The sequence below is a fragment of the Triticum dicoccoides genome, chromosome 4B (genome assembly GCF_002162155.2).
Source record: "Triticum dicoccoides isolate Atlit2015 ecotype Zavitan chromosome 4B, WEW_v2.0, whole genome shotgun sequence".
NCBI classification, from domain to species: domain Eukaryota; kingdom Viridiplantae; phylum Streptophyta; class Magnoliopsida; order Poales; family Poaceae; genus Triticum; species Triticum dicoccoides.
This window is the reverse complement of record NC_041387.1, coordinates 681744782-681752631: the sequence shown is the minus strand read 5'-3', so window position 1 is coordinate 681752631 and position 7850 is coordinate 681744782. Positions and strand designations below refer to the sequence as shown.

At 40.8% G+C, this 7850-nt stretch overlaps 1 pseudogene; it reads right to left on the bottom strand.

Annotated features, from left to right (window-relative positions):
- Positions 1-4648: 4648 nt before the first annotated feature.
- Positions 4649-5739, bottom strand: LOC119292387 (annotated as a pseudogene).
- Positions 5740-7850: the final 2111 nt, after the last annotated feature.

The following is a 7850-nucleotide window of genomic DNA, read 5'->3' as shown; positions in this document are numbered from 1 at the left end:
ATGTAGACATGACCTAGAACTATTCTCGGTCAATAACCAATAGCGGAACCTGGATGCTCATATTGGCTCCCACATATTCTACGAAGATCTTTATCGGTCAAACCGCATAACAACATACTTTGTTCCCTTTGTCATCGGTATGTTACTTGCCCGAGATTCGATCGTCGGTATCCAATACCTAGTTCAATCTCGTTACCGGCAAGTCTTTTTACTCGTTACGTAATGCATCATTCCCTAACTAACTCATTAGCTACATTGCTTGCAAGGCTTATAGTGATGTGCATTACCGAGAGGGCCCAGAGATACCTCTCCGACAATCGGAGTGATAAAACCTAATCTCGAAATACGCCAACCCAACATGTACCTTTGGAGACACTTGTAGTACTCCTTTATAATCACCCAGTTACGTTGTGACGTTTGGTAGCACCCAAAGTGTTCCTCCGGTAAACGGGAGTTGCATAATGTCATAGTTATAGGAACATGTATAAGTCATGAAGAAAGCAATAGCAACATACTAAACGATCAAGTGCTAAGCTAACGGAATGGGTCAAGTCAATCACATCATTCTCCTAATGATGTGATCCCGTTAATCAAATGACAACTCTTTTGTCCATGGTTAGGAAACATAACCATCTTTGATAAACGAGCTAGTCAAGTAGAGGCATACGAGTGACACTATGTTTGTCTATGTATTCACACATGTATTATGTTTCCGGTTAATACAATTCTAGCATGAATAATAAACATTTATCATGATATAAGGAAATAAATAATAACTTTATTATTGCCTCTAGGGCATATTTCCTTCACAAGGGTGGTCGAGGATCTTCTAGTCGTAGTGGTGGTGACTATGATGGTCGCAGCAGCGGTGGATCCAAAGGAGGATGCGGTGCTCAAGGAGGCAGTGGCTATCATCCTAATCGGTAGAGCCAACATCAGCAAGGCGTCCGCGGTAGTTGCTAACAGGGTGGTGGTGGCGGATACCAAGGCAGCTACCAGCATGGTGGTGGCTATCAAGGAGGTGGCGGTGGTATGGCGTGAGAGGAAAGATGCCAAATCTGTCACCGCGAAGGTCATGAGGTGTATCACTGCTGGAAGAGGCATGACAACCGCTTTGCACACCCTCGGCAATACCAAAGAAGATGGTGAAGACAATGGTAAATTCCTATGGTGTGGATACCAATTGGTATGCCGTCACCAAGGCTACCGACCACATCACTGGAGATCAAGTTCATACGACAAGTGGAGCATATATATTCATGGAAACATAATAGGTTCAGATTTGAAATCATGGCACTCGAGCCCTAGTGAGAAGTATTAAGCATAGCAAAGTCGTAGCAACATCAATCTCAGAACATAGTGGATACTAGGGATCAAGATCTAAATTTTTTACTTTATTAGATGACAAATCTCATCTATCTTCATCTACCTCCAATATGCTTACGATGAAATTGTCAACATCATGAGGTCATTGATGACGATGCCAACGAATTGCCATCTCCGAAGCCCTGAACGGACTCCGGATCCTTCCTCCCGGAGAAGAACAGGAGGTGGCGTCGACTCTGTATCGTAAAACGCGATGAAACATTCCCTCTGTTTTTTCCTCAGAAAAATTATACCGATCGACCCGGGTTTAGGGTAAATGGTGCATGTGGGTCCACAAGCTCAGTCGGCACGCACTAGGGAGGCAGCCCTTAGCTCGTAGCCCTATGGTGGCCCCCTCGGTATTTCTTCGCGCCAATATTTTTATATATTTCAAAACAATTCTCCATAAATTTTCGTCTGATTGCAAGAACTTTTTATTTCTGCAAAAAAAACATCAAGGTAGTTATGCTAAAAATAGCGTCAGTCTGGGTTAGTCTAATTCAAATCATTTAAATTAGAGTCCAAAAGAAGAGCAAAAGTGTTTGGAAAAGTAGATAAATTTGAGAGGTATCTACTCCCCCAAGCTTAACTCATTGCTTGTCCTCAAGCAGTTCCGTTGACCAACCGAATTTGACAATGAAAAAACTTTTACAAACTCTTTTGTTTTTGTTGTCGTATCTAAGCTTAACTCGCAACCAAGTTTTTAGCAAAGATAATGAACTAACCACATCTATGATAACACTTAGAACTCACATTTACTCATGTCAATGGCATAATCAACTAGCGAGCAATAATAATATATCTCAAATGCCAACAATTTATCGAAACAAGTATCTCTCTAGCGCATTCTAAGACCGCAAAACATAAATGCAGAGCATCTCCAAAGTTCAAGAAGTGATTAAACATTGTAATTCATGGCAGAAGACATCCAGTCGTGCTCACATCCAACACTTATTAGACCCAATGCATGTTAAAAGAATGACAATAACGCTCCCAGGATTGTTGCTTGAATGAGAAGATGATGACTCAACAGTAAAAATAGATAACATAAAAGTAAAAGAAGATCCCTTCACATAGGGAAGTAGGGATTTGGAGGCGTGCCAGAGCTCATAGCTTTAAGACATAGATGAATGCATTTTAAGTGGTGTGCTTTTCTTGTCAACGCCACGACAAAGGTTTTCAATATCTTCCATACTAAACACGTTAATAACGATTCCCAAAAGACAAAGAATTTTCTCCTCCACAACCATACAGACACAATCCATTGCTAGCCAAATCCTCAGGTGCCCTCCAACAATCAACTTACACGGGAGGTTTATTTTGAAAGTTGAGGAGTGAATAAACTCTCGTTGTAAGTTAAACACACTTAGTATGAAAGATATTAACCGCCCCATTGCTCCATGAGTTGTACGGGCTCACAAAACATATGTTTATTTGAAGTATTTAGAGATGACACATACAAATTTACTTTGAATGGCAGGGTAATACCGTATGTGCTAGGGTAGTGACAAGCGAATAAACTCTTATGGCATAACTTTCATTTCAGGGTTGAGGATGCACAAGCAATATTTTCGCTTAGTATATGCGAAGACTAGCAAATAGATTGAGAAGTCACCAACTAAAGAATAACAACGGAAATAATCATGCAATTTGAATAATTAACATTGAACCTAAGCATGAGGATATAGACACCCTGAACATAAATATCATAGAAGCCATATTGGGTTTGAATAAATTACATTCATGAAGATGTGCCAAGTCAAGCTACTTCATTTCTTTAAGGAAGATACCATTCTAACATATTATATCATAGTCATTTTAATGCATGTTAACACACAAGATAACATATTATCCACTAATAGCTACTTAAGCATAGCATGAAAAACTAAAATCTCTAATTTCATCACAAACATGTTTACTCATAACATGCTGAATCAGGACTACTGAGTTAAACATATTTACAAAAACAAAAGAAGAAGAGTTCATACCAGTATTCCTTTCCCACGGTCACCTCACCAAATTATAGTCATTATTGCCTTTCACTTGCATGACCGAACGATGTGAAAAATACAATAGTGTAGGCTTGAGTATGGCTAGAGTTAATTTTTTTTATTAAATCCAAATATGTTGCCTCATTCGCACCTCGGTGTTTTTCACTTAAATTATTATTTTTGCAGGATTGTTAGTCACTTCAATTTGGCTAGACAGCCTGGATGATGTTTTTCCATATATTATTCTGTAGAAATTTTATCTTCTGTACAATATGGATTTGCCAATATCTATTTTATCCTCATAAGATGCTTCGGATGTTAAGTTTCCTCATTGTTATGTACTCCCTTCGTCTCATAATGTAAGACACTTTTTGACATTACACTAGTGTTAAAAAGCGTCTTACATAGTGTCAAAAAGCGTCTTACATTATGGGACGGAGGGAGTGCCATATATGAGAATTATGGCAGATATTACCATTGTTTCACTCTATACAAACAAAGGGAAGGTTATCAATCTAAATGTAAGAGCTGGAAACAGAACATGTTTGTTCCTTTTGATTGAGGGACTACGCACTGTGAGGACATAATCTTGCCGAAAAAGATCATCATGGATCTCCTTATTCACCGATTTCTCTGATGGTGTAAAGACACAATATGCCGAATTTCAGAAGACAACACTATATTCAAAATGCATGATTACATACCTCCTATATCCTTTGCACAATTTTTTTCTTAATTTTATTTGGTTCTGTTCTTAGGTTCCTAAAACTATAATGCAAGTCTTTGAGTTTTCATATACATGAATTGATCATGTTTCATGCTCTGCTTGCACATCAATAATAGGCATTTCTTTAATGAACATACCTGTCATTTTTTCCGAGTGATTCAAACAGGCTCTCCTATTCTATTATTTTTAACAAAATCAACACCAAAGATTCAAATGGGCTCTCCTTTGGGCGCGGAGTGTCACCGCTCTTCTGCCTGCTAGTGTAGAAGTGGAAGGGACTGCAGTGCAGCAGATAAGGTCAGGTTCAGAGCTCCAGCCCATTATATATCGATATCAGTATGTTAACCTAGTGCCCTTTGGTTCTGCATGAAAATTGACTAGCAAAATAAGGGATATAGAGAACAACTCAAAAAGGAAGAACGACCATGTGAATTTCCTTAGAATTTTTAGCGCCCCATTCTCGAAGACAAATTCAGTTTTGCAATTGGACACACCATACCCATGATACTAATTGGTACATTACAGCTAGAACTCCAGACTTCAAGCAAATTCTAAGATAGACTGCTCATACTCCTGACGGTGGTACGACCTTCTCGAAACTTTCAATCATAATCTCTGGGCAGCTTGCAGTGAGGTGCTTGAATCCGTCGGTCTCCTTGACAGCTGGGAGCACGTCTCGTGAACAAAGGTATCTGAGACAAGCATTTTTGAGGTGTGGATTGTGGTGCTGCTCCGCTAAAGCAAGCGTGGTTGCAACTGTTTGCACATCAATTCTATGGCATAGGCGCATAGCCTCCCTTCGCAAATGGCCTTTAGCCTCTCCAGTCCATACCGATCTGTGGCAACCAACAAGTGTTGCAATGCCACATTTTGATCAACATCACATTTGTTTGGCAGGTTATCTGTGTATATGAAGTGAAGAAGTGCATCAAAGATGGCAGGCTCCATGTCATCGATCTTGATACGTTCCATGGTGGTCTCTTTCATTTGACCAAACAGCTCAGCTTTGAAGACTGACAATCGTGCGGCTAACACGTATCGGTGTGCACTGAACAGTTGGCCGCCAACACTGAATGTCACATCCACGCCTTGTCCGTCCTTCAACATGTTTGCCAAGTGCGTGTGCAGCTCTGACTGTGGGACCGGGACTAGGACTGTGCTTACATCTTCCGTGTGATGGTCTTTTACGACGGTCAAAATGCACCTGATTGTGAAGCAGCCGTCATTGCGGGATAGCAGTTTGTGCAGCCTGGACTTGTCAATGAATTTGTCCCAGCCCCAAGTATCACCTACAGGCTTAAAGTTGGCTGTTTGTTGTTTTGCTATTTAGATTACTAATTTTCCCATCTTTCCCCAGTAAACTCAAAGTGAACTTGACCTTCACATCCATTGTTGCACCACTGCAGAAACACAAGAAGACGGACATGTAGGCAGCTTTGTCTTGCTCCCTTTCCCCATCAGGATAGATCCTGATGTTCCAGTCAAAGCCGCTGACGCTGAATCTGCTGGAGCTAATGAAGTTGTTGATACCCCTGCCGTCGAGCAGCGAGTACCTAGTCACCCCAAAGTTGTGGCCGATGTGACACAGTCTGTGAGGTATCTGGACGAGGTCTCGGGTATGGGCTTGTCAACTGAAGAAGTTGAATTGTTAGCCATGTCACGTGCCTATATGTATATATATATATATATATCTATACCAATATAAAAAGATCCAAAGGGGCAGATTCAACAAATCTCGACCGTCAAATCAGACCGATCCAACGACTCAGTCTGCTCCAGTGGTGAGCGCTCAACACGTTTACTGTACAGTTAATATCATACCAAATATTAATGTCAATGCTAAACACATAATTAATACTCAAATAATATCCTACCTAATATTTACGTGTAATTAATATATTACCTAATATCATCGTGCATTGCACGTACACATTTATTAGTATAACCAAGGGCGATAAGAGGGTGTGGAAACGATTGATCTGCATCACACAAGGAAGGGATTGGCATCACCTCAAATAATCAAGGGAGGTGAAATGGTAAGAATATGGACATGACGGATATGCGGCGCCACATAATTAAGGCATCTGCAACCAAATTATGGTAGGCAGCATGCATTGATGAAACTCTAATTGTTTTCTTAATGGGATCCTGAATCTTGTTTAATGAACAAGAACTTGCAGATTTTAGTGTTCCTAGAACCGTAATGCATGCTACCCAGGCAACTATATACTGCGGCCGCTGTGGACGAGACCCTAATGCTCTATGAAGAGATGTACTCCTACAAGCTTAAAATAGTTACTCCCGCCGTAATGGCCAACAAAACTAAAAATAAGTAAACACTCCTAGATTACTTTGATTAATCTCTAGGCTGCTTATGCAATCTACGTAATTACTAGAATAAAATAATCACAAGTCTATGTATTGCAGCTGATCTAACCACAAGTCTAACTGCGATGCAGGATATACGCTTGGGCCGGCGCAGGGATACAAATACTTAGCCTTGAGCCGTGGCGTCGTCAAGTAGATTAGGATAAGATCGGTGATCGGCGATTTTGACTGACGGCTGGAAGATACTGCTAGCGGCGATAATATGTATGGCGGTTTGATTAATCCAGTCCAGCAGTTGCAGACGGAAAAGGAGGAGCGGGCATTAATAACTCGCTCTCTAGGTCAATGCAATATGTGTTCGACAATACATCATCCAACGACTTGCTAATTCTCTCGTGGTGGCCTAGTTGTTTGGATATTAGTTGTTTTGGTCACACCCTAGTTTTGTTTTGGGCTTCTCTGGCACAGCACGTTAGGGAAAAGAAAGCCTGATACTAATTAAGATTTGGGGCGCGCTACGCGTCGGCTGGCTGACACGCGGATTGGATCGGCTGACTCCAGACTCGCTGGATCCATCGCGCGACAGCCGTCCAATCTAGCCCACGTCAGCCTACTTAGGAGTGTTTGCAACGTAAGCCTTGTTGAGCTTGGATACCAATCCACCTTCTCCCCAAAAGGAGATTTTAGTAAATAGTCAAATATAACACTGGGACCGAGGGTCAAATTAGTAATTTTTCTTACATCCCCTAGCCCAGCTATCATATACACCGTAGGCGCTCGCATTTGCAAACACTAATCGTTGTTTGACTGTTTGCAACATGCCCTATGTTGCCATCGCAAACAAAGTAAGGGAAAAAGAGATGTGTGGATGGTTACCTCACTCAGGGCCGGTCCTGCGATTTTGGGGGCCCGGGGCGAAGCAGAAAATCAGGGGGCCCTAATATAAGGGTCACACATTAATAAACACTTTAATGGACCCAATTTTGATATTTGCATCTGATTTTTTTAGATGTTATCTTAAAGGTTTATTTTAACATCCCGCTGAGCATTGGGGACCTTAAGTTTGCTTCGCATGACGCATGATCACTCATTCTTCTACTGAGGACATACATGTGCACAAACGAAAACTACAAATGTTACACATTTGCCGATCCTAGAAAACATCCAGAAACCTTACTACAGAATTACCAAACAAAGGCAAAAGAACTATACGTAGATACATAAGTTTGAGTCTCTTAAAATAATTCTCGATGCAAATTCATTTATGATTGGGTCGACGTCAATTTTGTCCAACAGTTTCTTATAGATGCATAGTATTGCCAAACCATTATCTGTGCAAGATATGCATCATATATGTATGTGAAGGCAAATTACTTAATTAGTACAGTACATACATAAGGATTGGGGAATAGGTAATAGTACGATGATATACCTCAGAC